The following is a 20,972-nucleotide window of genomic DNA, read 5'->3' as shown; positions in this document are numbered from 1 at the left end:
GAGATAGTACAAGATTCACTGCATTGCTACAGGTAGCAGTTAGGATAAGCTTAACATATGTAACAGATGGACCCCAAGATGTCTAGTGACACAAACAATATAGGAGTTTATTTCTTGTTCCTGTAACCCCTCCAAGGCAGTTATTCCCATTTCTTGGTGGCTCTTCTCCATATGATAATTCAGGGCATAGCCTCTTTCCAGTGTGTCACTCTGCCTTTCCCTAGGAAAGGAAAAGACAAGATGGAGAAACAAATCTCACTTTTTAAAAAGTCTTGGTCCAAAAGGGGCCCACATCTCTGCTGATACATCCTGCTGGGGAGAGCAAGTCACATGGCTACAGTAGTCTATGGAGGGCCAGACAAATGCAGTCCCTGGATAGGAAGATACTTCCTAGCTACAGCTGTGTCCTGGGGACAAGGAGCATGGACCTGCATAGGGAACCAGTCATCTCTGCTCACGCCCATGTGACAGAAGGTAGCCTAACAGTGAGAAGGATGTTTTCTTTTATATACACAACAGATTGGCTTATGTTTAATGAGAATCTTTTAGAATATAGTTTCATCAGAACTTTGGGGTTATCAGACCAATACCAATGATGGTACCTACTTGAGGGTGGACCCTGTACAGCAGCAAAGGCCACAGTGGGAGGTGGTCTGCTTCAACCATGTTAGTACATGTCAGCAAAGGAGGTCTGAAGGTGTATCCTCCGTATTTCCAACTTGCATGCAAGTTGGAAAGAACACCTCTGAGACAGATGCTCCAGGGACAAGCAAGAAAACAGTCACTGACCCTCTAGGAACTCCCAGACAAGAGGACAAGCATAAAGAGCAAACTTAAATTGTGGGTGCTTAGCAATCATAGATCTTAAAGATAATTTAAAAATATGAATATTTTAAGACTTTTAGCCAGAGTAGCCACCGTACAAGACATATTTGTGTGTGTGTGTAATGTGTATGTATATGTAGGTATATATATTTATGTGTATAGAAGTATATGAAAAAGTGAAAGTGAAAGTTGCTCAGTTGTGTCTGACTCTTTGTGGCCCCATGTACTGTAGCCTGCCAGGCTCCTCTGTCCATGGAATTCTCCAGGCAATTCTACTGGAGTGGGTAGCTGTTCCTTTCTTCAGGGCATCTTCTCAACTCAGGGATCAAACCCATGTCTTCTGCATTGCAGGAAGATTCTTTACCATCTGAGCCACCAGGGAAGCCCTTAGTGGTGTGTGTGTGTGTGTGTGTGTGTATAGATAGATGCATATGTATCTTCTTAGGATTATAATTTAAAATTGAAAACTCCTTCCTCCCCCTTCTCTTCTTTACTTTTTTTTCAGTTTATTTTATTTTTTTAAATTTTATTTTATTTTTAAACTTTACAATATTGTATTAGTTTTGCCAAATATCAAAATGAATCCGCCACAGGTATACATGTGTTCCCCATCCTGAACCCTCCTCCCTCCTCCCTCCCCATACCATCCCTCTGGGTCGTCCCAGTGCACCAGCCCCAAGCATCCAGTATCGTGTATCGAACCTGGTCTGGCAACTCGTTTCATACATGATATTATACATGTTTCAATGCCATTCTCCCAAATCTTCCCACCCTCTCCCTCTCCAACAGAGTCCATAAGACTGTTCTATACATCAGTGTCTCTTTTGCTGTTTCGTACACAGGGTTATTGTTACCATCTTTCTAAATTCCATATATATGCATTAGTATACTGTATTGGTGTTTTTCTTTCTGGCTTACTTCACTCTGTATAATAGGCTCCAGTTTTATCCACCTCATTAGAACTGATTCAAATGTATTCTTTTTAATGGCTGAGTAATACCCCATTGTGTATATGTACCATAGCTTTCTTATCTATTATCAGAGAAATGCAAATCAAAACCACTATAAGGTATCATTTCACACCAGTCAGAATGGCTGCGATCCAAAAGTCTACAAGCAATAAATGCTGGAGAGGGTGTGGAGAAAAGGGAACCCTCTTACACTGTTGGTGGGAATGCAAACTAGTACAGCCACTATGAAGAACAGTGTGGAGTTTCCTTAAAAAACTGGAAATAGAACTGCCTTATGACCCAGCAATCCCTCTGCTGGTCATACACACTGAGGAAACCAAAATTGAAAGAGACACGTGTACCCCAATGTTCATTGCAGCACTGTTTATAATAGCCAGGACATGGAAGCAACCTAGATGTCCATCAGCAGATGAATGGATAAGAAAGCAGTGGTACATATACACAATGGAGTATTACTCAGCCATTAAAAAGAATACATTTGAATCAGTTCTTCTTTACTTTGTGAATCTTTCTGGGTATCCTGGGCTGTGGAGAATACTTAGGGAACTGATTACTGGCTAGATTGCCCTCTCCTCTTTTGACTCCCCATCTTCTCCTCCTGGTCACCTCTATCTCCCTCCTCCTTCTCCTCTGTGTAACTCTGTGAATTTCATTAGGTGTCCCACACTGTGGAGAATTGTTCCACCATTAACCTAGATGTTTTATCATCTGTGCTGTATGGATGGAGAAGTCTTGAGTCTACTGTAGGAGGACTGAAAGCCAGAGGCTGTGGGCTTAACTCCAAAACTTGAGAACATCAGAGAATTCCTGGTTCCAGGGAACATTAATAAACAACAACTCACCCAAAAGTCTCCATACCTACACTGAAACCAAGCTCTGCCCAAGAGCCAACTAGTTCTAGTGCAAGACATACCATGCTAATTCTCTAGCTAAGCAGGAACACAGCCCTGAGCATTAAAAGACAGGCTGCCCAACGCCATGCCAAACCCATAGACACCCTAAAACTCCCTATTTGATACTTCATTGCACTCCAGAGAGAAGAGGTCCAGCTCCAACCACCAGAACCTTGACAAGCCACTAGTCCAACCCCACCCACAGGGAGCATGTTCCACAATGAAGAGAAACCACAAACTTCCAGCCTATAGAAAGGGTACCCCAAACACAGCAATCTAAACAAAATGAAAAGGCAGAGAAATATTCAGCAGGCAAAGGAACATGATAAATACCCACCAAACCAAACAAAAGAAGAGGAGATAGGAAGTCTACCTGAAAAGGAATTCAGAATAATGATAGTAAAGATGATCCAAAATCTTGAAAGCAAAATGGAGTTACAGATAAATAGACTAGAGACAAGGATTGAGAAGATGCAAGAAAAGTTTAACAAGGACCTAGAAGAAATAAAAAAAGGGTCAATCAATAATGAATAATGCAATAACTGAGATCAAAAGCACTCTGGAGGGAACCAACAGTAGAATAACTGAGGCAGAAGATAGGATAAGTGAGGTGGAAGATAGAATGGTGGAAATAGATGAAGCAGAGAGGAAAAAAGAAAAAAGGAATTAAAAGAAATGAGGACAACCCCAGAGACCTCTGGGGCAATGTTAAATGCCCCAACATTTGAATCATAGGAGTCCCAGAAGAAGACAAAAATAAAGGGCATGAGAAAATAGTTGAAAACTTCCGTAAAATGGGGAAGGAAATAGCCACCCAAGTCCAAGAAACCCAGAGAGTCCAAGACAGGATAAATCCAAGGCAAAATACCCCAAGACACATATTAATCAAACTAATGAAGGTCAAACACAAAGAGCAAATATTAAAGAAGCAAGGGAAAAGCAACAAATAACACATAAGGGGATCCCCATAAGGATAACAGCTGATCTTTCAACAGAAACTCTTCAGGCCAGAAGGGAATGGCAGGACATACTTAAAGTGATGAATGAGAAAAACCTACAACCCAGATTACTATACCCAGCAAGGATCTCATTCAGATATGAAGAAGAAATCAAAAGCTTTACAGACTAGCGAAAGCTAAGAGAATTCAGAACCACCAAACCACCTCTTTAACAAATGCTAAAGGATCTTTTTTAGGCAGGAAACACAGAAAAGGTTTATAAAATTGAACCCCAAACAACAAAGTAGATGGCAATGGGATCATACTTATCAATAATCACATTAAATGTGAATGTGCTGAACGCCCCAACCAAAGACAAAGACTGGCTGAATGGATACAAAAACAAGACTCCTATATATGCTGTCTACAAGAGACCCACCTCAAACCAAGGAACACATACAGACTGAAAGTGAAGGGCAGGACAAAGATATTTCATGCAAATGGAGACCAAAAAAAAGCAGAAGTAGCAATACTCATATCAGATAAAATAGACTTTGAAATACGGGCGTGAAAAGAGACAAAGAAGGACACTACATAATGATCAAATGATCAATCCAAGAAGAAGATATAACAATTATAAATATATATGCACCCAACATAGGAGCAGTTCAATACATAAAGCAAATGCTAACAAGTGTGAAAGGGGAAATTGACAGTAACACAACAATAGTGGGAGACTTTAATACCCCACTCACACATATGGATAGATCAACGAAACAGAAAATTAGTGAAGAAAAACAAGCTTTAAATGATACAATGGACCAATTAGACCTAATTGATATCTGTAGGATCTTTCACCCCCAAACAATGAATTTCACCTTCTTCTTAAGTGTACATGGAGTATTCTCCAGGATACCTCACATCCTGGGCCATAAATCTAGCCTTGGTAAGTTTAAAAAAACTGAAATAATTTCAAGCATCTTTTCTGATTACAATGTGGTAAGATTAGATGTCAACTACAAGAAAAGACCTGTTAAAAATACAAACATATGGAGGCTAAACAACATGCTTCTGAATAACCAACAGATCATAGGGAAATCAAAAATGAAATCAAAATATGGATAGAGACAAATGACAATGAAAACACAACAACCCAAAACCTATGGGATTCAGTAAAAGCAGTGCTAAGAGGGAGGTTCATAGCAGTAGAAGCTTACCTCAAGAAACAAGAGAAAAATTAAATAACCTAACTATATACCTAAAGCAACTAGAAAAAGAAGAAATGAAGAACCCCAAAGTGAGTAGAAGGAAATAAATCATAAAAATCAGAGCAGAAATAAATGAGAAAAAAAAAAAAAAAAAAAAACAAAGGAGACTATAGCAAACATTAACAAAACTAAAAGCTGATTCTTTGAGAAGATAAATAAAATAGACAAACCATTAGTTAGACTGATCAAGAAAAAAAGGGAGAGGGGAAGAATCAAATCAACAAAATTAGAAATTAAAATGGAGAAATCACAACAGGCAACACAGAAATACAAAGGATCATAAGAAACTACTATCAGCAACTATATGCCAATAAAATGGACCACTTAGAAGAAATTTATGAATTCTTAGAAAAGTATAACCTTCCAAAACTGAACCAGGAAGAAATATAAAATCTTAACAAACCCATCACAAGCATGGAAATAGAAACTGTATTAAGAAATCTTCTAACAAACAAAAGCCCAGGACCAGATAGCTTCACAGATGAATTCTACCAAAAATTTAGAGAGGAGCTAACACCTATCCTACTCAAACTCTTCCAGAAAATTTCAGAGGAAGGTAAACTCCCAAACTCATTCTATGAGGCCACCATCACCCTAATACCAAAACCAGACAAAGATGCCACAAAAAAAGAAAACTACAGGCTAATATCACTGATGAACATAGATGCAAAAATCTCAACAAAATTCTAGCAAACAGAATTCAACAACATATTAAAAAGAGCATACATCCTGACCAAGTGGGCTTTATCCCAGAGATGCAAGGATGTTTTAATATTCACAAATCAATCAATGTGATACACCACGTTAACAAATTAAAAGCTAAAAACCATATGATTATCTCAGTAGACGCAGACAAAGCCTTTGACAAAATTCAACACCCATTTATGATAAAAATCCTCCAGAAAACAGGCATAAATGGAACATACTTTAACATGATAAAAGCCATATATGATAAACCCACAGCAAACATTATCCTCACTGGTGAAAAATTGAAAGCATTTCCCCTAAAGTCAGGAACAAGACAAGAGTGTCCACTCTCACCACTACTATTCAACATAGTTTTGAAAGTTTTAGCGACAGCAATCAGAGAAGAAAAAGAAATAAAAGGAATCCATATTGTAAAGTAGTAAAACTCTGTTTGCAGATGACATGATACTTTACATAGAAAGCCCTAAAGACACCATCAGAAAATTACTAGAAAATTACACAGAAATCCCTTGCATTCCTATACAACAATGAAAAAACAGAAAGAGAAATTAAGGAAACAATCCTTTTCACCATTCCAATGAAATGAATAAAATACTTAGGAATAAATATACCTAAATAAGCAAAAGACCTATATATTGAAAACTATAAAACACTGATGAAAGAAATCAAAGATGACAGAAATAGATGGAGAAACATACCATGTTCATGGATTGGAAGGGTCAATATAGTGAGAATGATATACTACCCAAAACAATCTATAGACTCAGTGCAATCCCTAGCAAACTTCCAGTGGTATTTTTCACAGAACTAGAACAAATAATTTTACGATTTGTATGGAAACACAAAAAACCTCCAGTAGCCAAAGCAATCTTGAGAAAGAAGAATGGAACTGGAGGAATCAACCTGCCTGACTTCAGACTATACTACAAAGACAGTATGGTACTGGCACACAGACAGAAATGTAGATCAAAAGAACAAAATAGAAAGCCCAGAGATAAATCCATGCACCTGTTGACACCTTATCTTTGACAAAGGAGGCAAGAATATACAATGGAGAAAATACAATCTCTTTAACAAGTGGTTCTGGGAAAACTGGTCAACCACATATAAAAGAATGAAACTAGAACACTTTCTAACACCATACACAAAAATAAACTCAAAAGGGATTAAAGATCTAAATGTAAGAACAGAAACTATAAAACTCCTAGAGGAAAACATACGCAGAACACTCTCCAACATAAATCACAGCAAGATCCTCTATGACCCACCTCCCAGAGTAATGGAAATAAAAGCAAAAATAAACAAATGGGACCTAATTAAACTTAAAAGGTTTTGTACAACTAAGGAAACTATAAGCAAGGTGAAAAGACAGCCTTCAGAATGGTAGAAAACAATAGCAAACAAAGCAACTGACAATTAATCTCCAAAATACACAAGTAGTTCATGCAACTTAATACCAGAAAAATAAATGACCCAATCAAAAAATGGGACAAAAAACTAAACAGACATTTCTCCAAAGAAGACATACAGATGGATTACAAACATATGAAAAGATGCTCAACATCACACAGTATCAGAGAAATGCAAATCAAAACCACTATGAGGTACCCTCTCACACTGGTCAGAATGGCTGCTAGGAAAAAGTCTACAAACAGTAAATACTGGAGAGGGTGTGGAGAAAAGGGAACCCTCCTACCCTGTTGGCAGGAATGCAAACTAGTACAGCCACTATGGAGAACAGTGTGGAGATTCCTTAAAAAACTGGAAATAGAACTGCCATATGACCCAGCAATCCTACTGCTGGGCATACACACTGAGGAAACCAAAACTGAAAGAGACACTTGTACCTCAATGTTCATTGCAGCACTGTTTACAATAGCTAGGCCATGGAAGCAACCTAGATGCCCATCAGCAGATGAATGAAGAAAGCAGTGGTACATATACACAAAGGAGTATTACTCAGCTATTAAAAAGAACACATTTGAATCAGTTCTAATGAGGTGGGTGAAACTGGAGCCTATTATACAGAGTGAAATAAGTCAGAAAGAAAAGCACCAATACAGTATATTAATGCATATATATGGAATTTAGGAAGATGGTAATGACAACCCTATATGCAAGACAGCAAAAGAGACACAGATGAAAAGAACTGACTTTTGGACCCTGTGGGAGAAGGCAAGGGTGGAATGATTTGAGAGAACAGCATTGAAATATATATATTTTACCATATGTGAAGTAGATGAGCAGTGCAAGTTTGGTGGATGAAACAGGGCATTCAAAGTTGGTGCACCGGGACATCCCTGAGGGGTGGGATGGGGAGGGAGGTGGGAAGGGGGTTCAGGATGGGGGGATGCATGTACACCTGTGACTGATTCATGGCAATGCATGGCAAAACCCACCACAATATTATAAAGTAATTAGCCTACAATTTAAATAAATTAATTTTTAAAAAGTAAAAACTGTATTTATATATAGATGTAGTATTTATATATAGATATAGTACATTTTAAATATTAGTCAATACATTGTACTGACCTTTGCCATGTGTTTTTGATGATACTGATTTATTCAGGAAAAAACATCGCCAGCCTCATTTCTTCTTGGCACATCTGACCAATGTGATGAGCATTTCCAAAAGCGGGTGTGCTCCCGTGATCACGGGCAAATCCATGGCAAGGGACTAGCCCCTCCAGTCTTCTGCAGAACTGGGGAGTGTTTCAGCTCCTGGTGGGCTGCAGAACCAGTCTGTACCTTGATCTACCCACACACAGTTTTGGTGCCATCCCTGGGAGTGCCGCATTGTGAAATGTGTAAGACAGATTGGCAGACGGATGACATACTGTTAAAAATGCATGAGGACAGAAACTAGTCTATAAGAGTCTCATAGGCTCTGTTTATTTTGCACTTGCCATATACAAAGGATTATGCCAAGTGTGTTTAATCAATTAATTCAGTTCTGTTTTTAAATTTAAATTTAATTTTTTTAACACCAAAAGCATCTTGTATTGCTGCTGCTGCTAAGTCGCTTCAGTCATGTCCGACTCTGTGTGACCCCATAGACGGCAGCCCACCAGGATCCCCCGTCCCTGGGATTCTCCAGACAAGAACACTGGAGTGGGTTGCCATTTCCTTCCCCAATGCATGAAAGTGAAAAGTGAAAGTGAAGTCGCTCAGTTGTGTCCAACTCTTAGCGACCCCATGGACTACAGCCCACCAGGCTCCTCCATCCATGGGATTTTCCAGGCAAGAGTACTGGAGTGGGTTGCCATTGCCTTCTCCGATTTTGTATTGAGGTGTAGCTAATTAACAATGTGGTGATAGTTTCAAGTGAGCAGTGAAGGGACTCCTCAGCCATGTATATACAAATATCTATCCTCCTCCAGTATCTTCCACCCATCCAGACTGGCACATAATGTTGAGCAGAGTTCTGTGTGCTATACAATAGGTTTTTGTTGGTTATCCATTTTAAATATAGCAGTGTGTACACAACCTCCCCAATGTCCTTACCTGTCCCTTCCCCCAGAAACCATGATTTCATTTTCTGAGTCTGCGAGTCTCTCTCTGTTTTGTAAGTCAGTTCATTTGTATCATTTATTTTTAGATTCCACAGGTGAGGTATGTCATGTGATATTTCTCCTTAACTCTGAGTTACTTCAATCAGTATAACACACTCTAGGTCATCTGTGTCGCTACAAAAGGCCTTATTCCATTCTTTTTAATAGCTGAGTAATAGTCCATTGTGTGTGTGTGTGTGTATGTGTCTTCTTTATCCGTTCCTCTGTTGATACATTGAGGTTGTTTCCATGTCTTGTCTATTGTAAACAGTGCTACAATGAACATTGGGGTGCATATATCTTTTCAGGCCATGTTTTTCTCTGGATATATGCCTAGGAGTGGGATTGCAGGGTTATATGGTAGTTCTATTTTTAGTTTTTTAAGGAATTCCATACTGTTTTCACTTTCCTGCATTGGAGAAGGAAATGGCAACCCGCTCCAGTGTTCTTGCCTGGAGAATCCCAGGGACGGGGGAGCCTGGTGGGCTGCCGTCTATGGGGTTGCAGAGTTGGACACGACTGAAGCGACTTAGCAGCAGCATACTGTTCTCCATAGTGGCTGTAGCAATTTACATTCCCACCAACGATGTAGGAGGATTCTCTTTTCTCCATACCGTCTTCAGCATTTATTGTTTGTAGATTTTTTTTTTTATGATGGCCATTTTGACCGGTGTGAGATGATACCTCAATATAGTTTTTATTTGTATTTATCTAATAGTGATGTTGAGCATCTTTTTATGTGCTTTTTAGCCATCTGCATGTTGTCTTTGGAGAAATGTCTATTTAAATCTTCTGCCCATGTTTTGATAGGATTGTGTATCTTTTTGATATTGAGCTGCATGAGTTCATATATTTTAGAGATTAGTCTCCTGTCGGTTGCTTTGGTAGCAAATAGTTTCTCCTATTCTGAGACTTGTCTTTTTGTTTATGGTTTCCTTTGCTGTACAAAAGATTTTATTTAGGTTCCATTTGTTTATTTTTGTTTTCATTTTCATTACTCTAGGAGGTGGGCCAAAAAATATCTTGCTGTATGTCACGCAGTCGTCTGCTATCTGATAATTCAGTTCTTACCAAAGATGGTGAGGCCGTCTTTGACTTATCTGTTGTGTTGTTAAGGACAATGAACCTCAGAGAAATTAGGTAACACCTGTAACATCACACAAGAAATAGTGGGGTAGAGGAGAAATTCAGAATTGTAATATTTGTTTCCAAAGTCCAACTCAAGTTTAGAGACACTGGGTCTTACAAAGCCTGGCACATAAAAGAAATCCACAGCAGGTTGCTAAACTGGATATTTATGTACACTATCCAAAAGTAGAAAGAAAACGTCCATTTGTTTTGGGCTTATTATTCCAAATCCTACTAATTTAATTAAACTATTAACAAATCCTAAATATTTAGGAAATAACAATGTATATGTAATTCAGTGGCAGAATAATTTCCTAGAACCAATACAATTCTCAAATGGAAATTTGAGTGATATTGAATGGTTAATGTAGCCCTTTTGTGCTTCATGTATACCAAGGATTGAGGTTATTATCTTACACATAAACTAACTTGAATATTTTATAGAAGTACTTTTAAGAAGTCTAATTTATTTTTTAATCACCTCATATAAGCACCTTCCTTTCTTAATATATTTGGAATTCACATTTTTCACTGGTTCAATAAACTTGCACTATAGTAGGCAAACATTCTATTGTGTAACTGCACAGAAGCTTTCATCACTTTTACTGAAATAAAACAAAACGATTATTAAATCAAATGAGTTAACTTTCCTAAAAGCCTATTTCTATTAAAAAAAAATAGCCATACACAGAGAATGTATTTTTTTTCATTTTGGAAATATTTTTTTTATGCTACTGTGAGATCTTTCATTTTGATGAAGTCAAAACACCATCCTCTTAATAACCACTGTAGTAATCTTGCAGCAAATTACAATAAGACCACCCTGTATAGTTGTGCCATTCAGATGACATTTATGAAGTGCTCTAATTTTACATGGTGTGACATATTGTATGCATCTTTTACCAGTTATAGCTTATAATCTCTGAGTGAAATAGACCTAACCTGAAGGGGAAAGGATGATGCAATATGAAATTATACCCCTTTGAGAACTAGAAGGACTATAATTATAGTACTTTCTCTTAAAAAACCATTCAAGTATGTAACCATTGCTGGGAACAACAGTATGTGGGGAACCTCTTTGCACACTGTCTTGAACACTTAAAAGATAGAGAAGAAAAATGTATTCCGTTCCTACTAACACTTTGAGCATGCTTCAGAATTTTACCTTTTTGCACTCTCCTGAGAGATTATGGCGGGGAAGTTTGGAGAGCAGTTTCTCAGAAATGCCTTTTGGAGGGGGAGGGGAGTTATAAAAATATACCAGCCTGACAAATGACAGGCCTTGTAGAATGGAAAAGAAAAGACAACTACATCTTACACCAGTGTAGAAGCTTTTCTTCTCAAATGAATATTTTCGACAGCTGAGCAAGATGATAAACAGCAGTATCACAAAACACTTAAATGGAAACAAGTATATGATGTACATTATTCACCTGGCATTCTCCAATTCATGGCATTTATTTGTGGCAGAAACCACTGCAGATTCATTTATTTATTTCTGAAGTGGAATGAGTACCTTCACAAAGGTAGCCTGTTACATTAAGGTGGACTTTTCTTCTCTAGAGAGGCAGAAGCTTAAGGAAAGAAGTCATTGTGTCTCTGTTATAAAAATGTAATAATTCTTGAAGTCCACATTTTAGGGTTAAGCAAGCTCCTAGCAAAGAGAATATATTGTAAAAAGATAGATACATATATTGTACAAAGATAGATACAAATGTACATAGATACATAGACAAATAGAGATATATACATATTTTCTTAGAAGCACCAGCAGCTGCAGATGGTTAGATATTTTGTAACAGCTTTTTAAAAAAATGCTAAAACCAGTTTATTTCCAGAATTTACATTCAGATGCTGAATAATATACATGCTCTAATATTAAATCAGTTCAAAAAGACTGTGCTTCTTTGGTGCTCACTGATGGACTTATCAATGATTTGATGAGCTACAAGACTGACTTAGAAGAGAAAAAGAGTAAGAGTGAGTCCCTAGGAATTGATAATGCAGACAAAATAGGTAGCAAGTACTTAAAGAACTAGTTCTTAACTCTTAGTGTTCATAAGAATTGCCACTAGAATTTTCTAAAATGAAGATTCCTAGGCTTTACCTTCCAGGGACTTTTCTTTCTATAGGTCTGATTTATTTGGTCATTGGCAAAGGACTTTGGAATGTATTAAACATATGTTGGATGTAGATTTGTATATTCAAAAGTTTTCAGTATATAAAAATGGCATGCATCCTTAATTGAGACAAATATTTTAAAAACTATGAATATACATATTTTTACATTTGAATGAAGGAAGATTTGGAGTAACATTTTCTAAGGTCCTGTACCAGATATTATTAAATCTATCAAAACTGAGTAGAAAGTATAATTTCTATAATTCCTATAGTATTTGAAATAGCTTCTGAGCACATTTCAGTGCTGTAACAATTATTTTTAAATAATTCATTCTGTCAATAAACAAATGTTTATGAGCTGCCCCTATATATCAGGCACTGTACTATTTAAGATGTATGTAATAATAAATGAACAAATCAGTCAAACTGGTAAATTTAACCTTTGTGAAATGTATTGTTTATTATTATTAGAATAAACTTTGGAAAGGTTGAATTTGTTTCATTACCAATGATAAATGCACCCCAAACTTCAGAATTTCTATCTTCAAATGTATTCTTCTTTTAACTATCTGTTCTGCCCATCTGTTTTCCATAGTGTCTCCTCAGCATGTGGTCTTACCATGGAAGTGTGCCCTGGCCCTTAGAAGTGTGCCCTGTTCCATCAGCTTTGAGAGTTCCTGGAAGCTGGGCTACTCTAGTCCCTTCAGTTCCCACGATAGATCTCTCACCATCCCTTCTTTGGATGAGTAATACCCTTTCCACTTGTAGTTTGGGTGACTCAAAGTGGCATTTTACACTTAGGGTACTAGTTTTCAGATCTCCCAAAAGTCAAATCCCCCGTGACTTCCATCTGCTTTTTCCCACATCGACACTGAGGCCTTACAGGTCTTGTGACTGCTGGTTTGTTCCCACTTGTTTCTCTTTGGGAGTTTCTAGGGATAGTTGGTCATTTAGTGCTGTTACAAATATTATTCACAGCTTCTTTTGGTTTTGCTTTTGAGTTGTGTTTTCATGTTGAGATTTGGAGAGATTCACAAACTATATGGCCATATAACCATTGCTGCTCATTGTTCTGAAGCCTCTTTTAACTTTTATTGCCTAACTTTTAAACTCAGTATATAGAATATGTGGAAGGAATGCAAGCCGAAGCTTGTTTGTTGTCTGTCTGCCTGTGTGGCAGCTTCTCTTTCTCTTTTCTCAACCTACTTCACCATCAACGACTGTCCTTCCTTCCACTTTCAAACTGAACACAAAGAAGCAAAAGGGGAAAATGACAAAATTAGGTAACGGAAATTGGACACGCGATAGTGGAAATAAACTCAAGAGTTGTGATTTTTCCACAAAGCTTAGTAATACTGACAAACTTATCAGTAGAAGAAGGGGATAACACAAGTGCCAACGTCAGAAATAAAGAAAAGGGGCTTTGCAGCATATTCTCCAAACACCTGTATAGGGTCCTAATGAAGGAGAACCGAAGGGAAGTTGCTCAGTCATAGCCCACTCTTTGCGACCCCATGAACTGTAGCCTGTCACGCTCCTCTGTCCATGGGATTTTCCAGGCAAGAACACTGGAGTGGGTTGCCATTTCCTTCTCCAGGGGATCTTCCCAACCCAGGGATTGAACCCTGGTCTCTTGCATTGCAGGCAGACTCCTTATTGGCGGAGCCACAAGGGAAAGATCCTAATGAATATTATGAAAAACTCCTCATAGATTTGACATCCTAAATGAAGTAAATAATTTATCGAAAACTAACACAAGAAATAGAACATGAACACATACCTTGATGTATAGAACAGTCTTATGGACTCTGTGGGAGAGGGAGAGGGTGGGAAGATTTGGGAGAATGGCATTGAAACATGTAAAATATCATGTAAGAAACGAGTTGCCAGTCCAGGTTCGATACACGATACTGGATGCTTGGGGCTAGTGCACTGGGACGACCCAGAGGGATGGTATGGGGAGGGAGGAGGGAGAAGGGTTCAGGATGGGGAACACATGTATACCTGTGGCGGATTCATTTTGATATTTGGCAAAACTAATACAATTATGTAAAGTTTAAAAATAATATATAAAAAAAAAGAAAACTGCAAAAAAAAAGAAAACATAGAAAGCCTCAATACATTCCTATAAATTAAAGACATTGAATCTGTAATCAAACTTCAGTTTTCTTTCATCAAGGAATATTTCAGGCCCAGATGGCTTCATTGGTAAGTTCTCTGATAACGTAAAGTAATAAATCATATAAGTCCTAATAAGTTCTTTTAAGAAACTGAGGAAGAATGTATACTTTCCAAACCATTTTGTGAGGGCTACTTAACCTTAATCCCATAACATGACAAAACATTTAAAAACAAGTCCATTCAAACAGGTCAGATATTCCATATAAACATAGATCTAAAATATCTTAACAATGTTTTAACAAGTTCAGTTCTAAAATGTATAATAAAGGGGATGCATCTTGACTGATCTGCATTCATTCCAAGAATGCAAGGTGAGTTTAACATTTAAGAATCAATTAATGCAATAAACAACATGAATCTCATATAATAATCTTGATAAATATTGAAAAACATCTGAAAAAATATAAAACCTGTTTATGATAAATATGCTCTACATACTAGAAATAGAAGAAACCTAATCTGGAAAAGGTATCTGCAAAGAAATTTAACATCATGCTTAATAATAAACATTTCCCCTGTAATATCAGGAACAAGGATAACAAGGATCCTTGTTATCCACGCATGTTCTTATTATTTCTGTTCAAAATTGTAATAGAGATTGAAAGTAGTGCAAGATGAAAAAAATCATGAAAGTCATAAAAGAGGCAAAGCTATTGTTATTTACAGAAAATGTAATCCTGTATGGGCAGTGGAGACAGAAAATATTGCTTGACAGACATCAGTTCCCTCACCTCCATATGATCATTTTCTCTTCCAACCATTGTCCTCCACAAAGCCATTAAAAATGGTTAATAACTTAAAGGAGAATTGTGTTTTCAATGCAAATGTAGCTACAAAACAGTCCCCAAGCAACAGTTCCATCCAGATTGCTGCCATCCAGCCCTTCTAGTGGAAACTCTGAGGCCATCACTGAGGTAGGGTAATAATGTTCCATAACACTAAAGAGGCATATTGAGGCCACATAGTGGAGTCTGGACTTTGTTAGGTAGGCAAGAGGGAGCTACTGAGTATCTTTGAGCAAGGAAGTGCCACAGTGGTGTACCAAATGGAGAGATTGTTGTTCAGTCCCTAAGTCTTGTCTGACTCTTGTGGCCCCCTAGACTTCAGCACGCCAGGCTTCCCTATCCTTCACCATCTCCCAGAGTTTGCCCAAACTCCTGTCTATTGAGTCCATGATTCCACCCAACCGTCTCATCCTCTGTTGTCCCCTTCTCCTCCCTTCAGTCTTTCCCAGCATCAGGGTCTTTTCCCATGAGTTGGCTCTTCGCATCAGATGACCAGAGTATTGGAGATTCAGCTTCAGCACCAGTCCTTTCAATGAATACTCAGGGTTAATTTCCTTTAGGATGGACTGGTTGGATCTCCTTGCTGTCCAAGGGACTCTCAAGAGTCTTCTCCAACACCATAACATGAAAGTATCATTTCTTTGGTTGCTCAGCCTTCCTTATGGTCCCACTCTCACATCCGTACATGACTACTGGAAAAACCATAGCTTTGACTATACGGACCTTTGTTGGCAATTTATCCCAGCAGAGAAAGGCAGTGTATTATAAGCATTGCTTAGAATTGATAGCACTTGGTGGTCAATTGGTGTATCACTTGGCATACAATTTCTGAGTAATGTTGGCAATTCTGAGGGAAGGAGTGGTAGAAACTTAGAGGTACTTCTTGCATGATATGACCTCATGAAACTCACAAGGTACATACCGTGTGGTTGTATGGGATCAAACATTTGTTGATAACAGCATGAATGAACGAGTTCTTGAACGAGGAAAAACAGGAGTTAAAGAATTTCTATTAAAAAATCTATAGTCATTGCTATAAAAGACATGAATATTCCTAAAAATTGTGCTCATTAATTAAAAGGGTTTTTTTTTTTTTTTGCCCTCATTTTTATTTCTTTTCTTTTCAAACAAAACCCTGAAAATCTAATTTAATTTCCAGTGCACTTTCTGTTCTTAAAATTTGAGTGTGCTTTTCAAATTCTTACTTTGTTTGGCAACATCCACATTACCTCCTTGGCTTTTAGTGAGTTCTGTAAAAAGGGTGTAATCTATAGAACATTAGATTTTTCTCTACCACAAGCCAAATAAGTGCTTAAGAAGACAGATATTTCTTCTGTTTTAAAAGTATTGCTTTGAATTTATTAAAATATAATGTCTAATTACATAGAGAACCTCTGATAAATATTGACTGTGCTCACCTAAATTATTAATTTTTAACTCATACTTTATATTTTTTCTAAGTGCTATTTTCACACACACAAAAGAAATCATGTATGGATTATTTGTGCCTCAGATCACACTGATAGAATTCCATCTCTTAATGTAGAGGATGACTAAGAAGCTGGGACTAGGATAATGGTTGCAGAGCCTTACTCTTTCTCAGGGTCACTAATCTTCCTGCCAGATTCACTGTTTCAATTGTCACACAATTGACTGTGTGTATCCACCACTACTGTAGAACCTTCGACAGCAGACTTTTGCAGTATGATTCAGAATAGGGAGGTCCTGAGTATGGTTACTGGGTAGTGTATAGCAGCTTTTACAAAACATCAGTACTATTCAGAGAAATTCATGAATTAGTAAATGGGCTGCTTGCCTATTCTTCCACTGTGGGGCCAACTCAGGTAATGGCCATTACCGTGACCTTCTTTGGTTCTAGTATTCTTCCCATTGTTGCTTATTAGAGTTGTAGTTTATCACAAGCTGAGTGAACATAGCACCATGGTTATGAGCATGGGTATGTATAGCTAGATGTCTGTTCCTCAATAAATAACTTGATTTAAGATTCAGTTTCTTCTCCTGTGAAATGAAGAGTCATGCATTTCCCAAATGGAGTGGGAGTTAAATTTAGAAGGTATTGCTTCCAATTATTTGAAATATGTTTATTCATAATTCAGAGTGTATTGTTTTAATAATTTGAAAATTTTATTAATTGCTTGGAAGGTATGATGTAGTTTTCTGGCTTACAATAATATTGCAGAACTTTTCAGTGATATTCTGTATTTCTGTTATATATGACTTGTTGGTCTCTAGAAATTTTTTTTTTTTTCATTCCTAGTCTTTGCTTCATGAGATTTTACCTTGATGTCATTTCTTTTTTTCCCCATTAATTTTTCTAGCACATGGTAAGCCTTTTAAACTATGCCTTCATGTAAAGAAAATGTTTATTTTTTATTAATGCTTTGATGATTTTCTCCCGAAGTTTTTCCTCCTTCTGGAAATTCTATATTTTCACTTCATTTTTTTTCTCTCTCTGTTGTTATTCTTTCTTAACTTTTTGTTAGTCTTTTGCTTGAGGTGTTTATTTGGCCTGTTTTTCAATATTCAATAGTTATTTCCTTCACAACTTGTTTCCTAGGTTTATTCTGTTCTATGTTTTTGAATGAATACAACATTTATCATAACCTTCTGGAGATAATAGCTACAGTGGTGTTTCATTCATTATCGGTTGGTTGCTTATATTTCTGTTCTCTGCATTCCTTTCTTCTCTTATAAATTATTTATTCTCCTTTTTCTTTCTTGGTCCTGGTTTTTCATGTTGGGAATTTTGCTGCCTGCTCTGTATAATAAACTGGTTAAAGGCTTCTTAATTCTACAATAAACTCATGGAAGGCTTCTAAACTTAACTTTACTCTTGTGTGTACAAGCTGCAGGTGAGCTTTGTAGGGGTCAGAGTCCCAGGAATCAGTCTAGAGATCTTATATCTATAGCTTTTCTCTTCCAGTTTCCTTTTTATAGAAAATAAGTCTGGCTCGTGGCTTTCTAGAAACAGTGAGGGAGAAAGAGAATTGTGGCAGGGGGTGAAGGTACACATACACTTGAACTTAATCTTAGTATATGCACTTTCACATAATCCTTCAATTTCTGCCTTATACCTCATCCATTCCCCAACTGTTGATGGTCTAATATAATTGAGCTGCTTAATTTAGTTTTTTTGGCAATAAGACTGATGTCATGATGGAATATGAGTGTGCCTGACTGTGTAGGTTTAAAAAGGGATTTGGAATTCTAAATACTTGCTATGTAGAGCTCTTAGAATTCTCAACCATGGCATATTTATGCACCAAACAACTTGAGATTGTGCAACTGTACAAGTAAAAAATTGACAGAAATGAAAGGAGAAATATAAAACTCCATGATTAAAGGTAAAAAAATTCAATATCCTTTTCTTAGTAATTAATAGAATGAATTGACAGAAAAGCTAAGCACGATCAACCAACTTGATGAAGTAATTGACATTTATAGAACACTCAAGTCAACAACAGGAGAATATACATATTTTTATAATCTACACAAAGCACCTCTCAAAATGGGTCAAATTCTGGTCCATAAAACGAGTCTCAATACATTTAAAAGAATGGAAGTCATTTAAAGTATGTTATCTGACTGAAATCATTAAATAAAATTGGAAATCAATAATAAGGAAATCTCTGAAATATGCTTGATTATTTGACAACTAAATAAACTAAGGGTCAAATAGGAAATAGAAGGGAAATTATAAGTATTTTGAATTGAGTGAAATTGAAAACACAACTTATCAAAACTGTGGGATACTGATATAGTAATAATTAATAAAATATTGGTTCACCCTTGTGCCTCAGATGGTAAAGAATCTGTCTGCAATGCAGGAGACCCAGGTTCCATCCCTGGTTTGGGAAGATCTGCTGGAGAAGGGCATGGCAACCCCATTCCAGTATTCTTGCCTGGAAAATTCCAGGAATAGAGGAGCCTGACAGGTTGCAGTCCATGGGGTTGCAAAGAGATGGACATTACTGAGTGACTAACACATGCACACACACACACAGCGTAAGATATTAAAAGCTCTAAATTTTCTATATTATAAAAGAAAAACCTCCACCTTAAGAAACTAAAAAAACAAAAGATATAACCCAAGCCAAGCTAATCAAAATTATTTCCAAGTTTCTAACTGTAGCTCATGGGGGCCTCCTTTCCCCTCATTGTTCATGTGGCTGAAAGCATGCAAGACCAAAACTTATGCAACCAAGATTGTGTTTTCAGCCTTAAAAGAGCTGGAAAGCCCCTATTGCTTAAAGTATGAACATATATTTGTTATTAGAGATAGTAGTTGTACCTCATTATTTTTGTTCCACATTATTAATGGAAATTTAAATATTATTTGGCCATGTGATCATAGACAATAAACTACATTTTTCAGCCTCCCTGGCAGTTAGGTATAGATATGTAATTTAAGTTCTGATCAATGGTATTGTTTGCTAATTTTGCTTCTAAAATGTTGGCTTAAAACAGCAAAAACCACTTACTTAGTTTAGAATTCTGTGGTTTGGCTCAGCGGTGGTCTGTACTGGCTTGACTGATCTTGCCTGAGCTCTTTTATTGATGTGTTCAGCTAGCTTGTCAGCTGGTAGTTAGATGATCCAGGAAGGTCTCGCTCACATGGCTAGTGGTTGTCAAGCGGAATGTTAACTGGGGGTGATAGGAGAGGATGTTCTCCTCCACAGCTTCTCAAATCCTGCAACAGGATAGCTTGAGCATGCTTACATAGTGGCCTCAGGGTTCCAAGCCCATCTCAAGAGAATCAATTTAAAATCTCCAAGCGTTTCAAGCTTCTGTTTGCATCCTGTTTGCTGACTTAATACTGGCCAATTAATAAGTCAACTTAGGATAAATGTTAAAAATATTCTATCAAAGTGCATGGAAGCAGAAGAGTGTTGTATCTGACTTTTTGAAAGTGTAGTTTTAAAGGGAGGGGATCACACTTTTCTCTCTCTCTTGGTGGCCAGGAATTGGTATTAGAGTGTGGGTAGATTTATATTCCCTCACATAAAATGAAGGGAATCTACAGTGACTAGTACAGAAGTAAGCTTGTATTTTCAGGTAAATTTTGAGAAACTGATTACAATGAACTCATTTTATAATCTATAAAGCCTTTTATGACTTACTTTTAAACCACATTTTAAGGTATGGATTATATAGAGAAGTTACAGACTACATGTATTAATGAAATGAGAGTAAAGTTGTGCTATCTTATTTGCAGCCAGGTTTCTCATATGGAGATATCTGATGTTTACTGAAAAGATACCTTCATAAGACTGAAGTGTTTCACTGCTGCTGCTACTGCTAAGTCACTTTAGTCGTGTCCGACTCTGTGCGACCCCATAGATGGCAGCCCATCAGGCTCCACCGTCCCTGGGATTCTCCAGGCAAGAACACTGGAGTGGGTTGCCATTTCCTTCTCCAGTGCATGAAAGTGAAAAGTGAAAGTGAAGTTGCTCAGTCGTGCCTGAATCTTAGTGACCCCATGGACTGCAGCCTACCAGGGTCCTCCATCCATGGGATTTTCCAGGCAAGAGTGCTGGAGTGGGGTGCCATTGCCTTCTCCGAAGTGTTTCACTAATCAA

The sequence above is a fragment of the Bos javanicus genome, chromosome 16, assembly GCF_032452875.1.
Source record: "Bos javanicus breed banteng chromosome 16, ARS-OSU_banteng_1.0, whole genome shotgun sequence".
Lineage (NCBI taxonomy): Eukaryota > Metazoa > Chordata > Mammalia > Artiodactyla > Bovidae > Bos > Bos javanicus.
Note: the sequence above shows the minus strand (reverse complement) of the source record.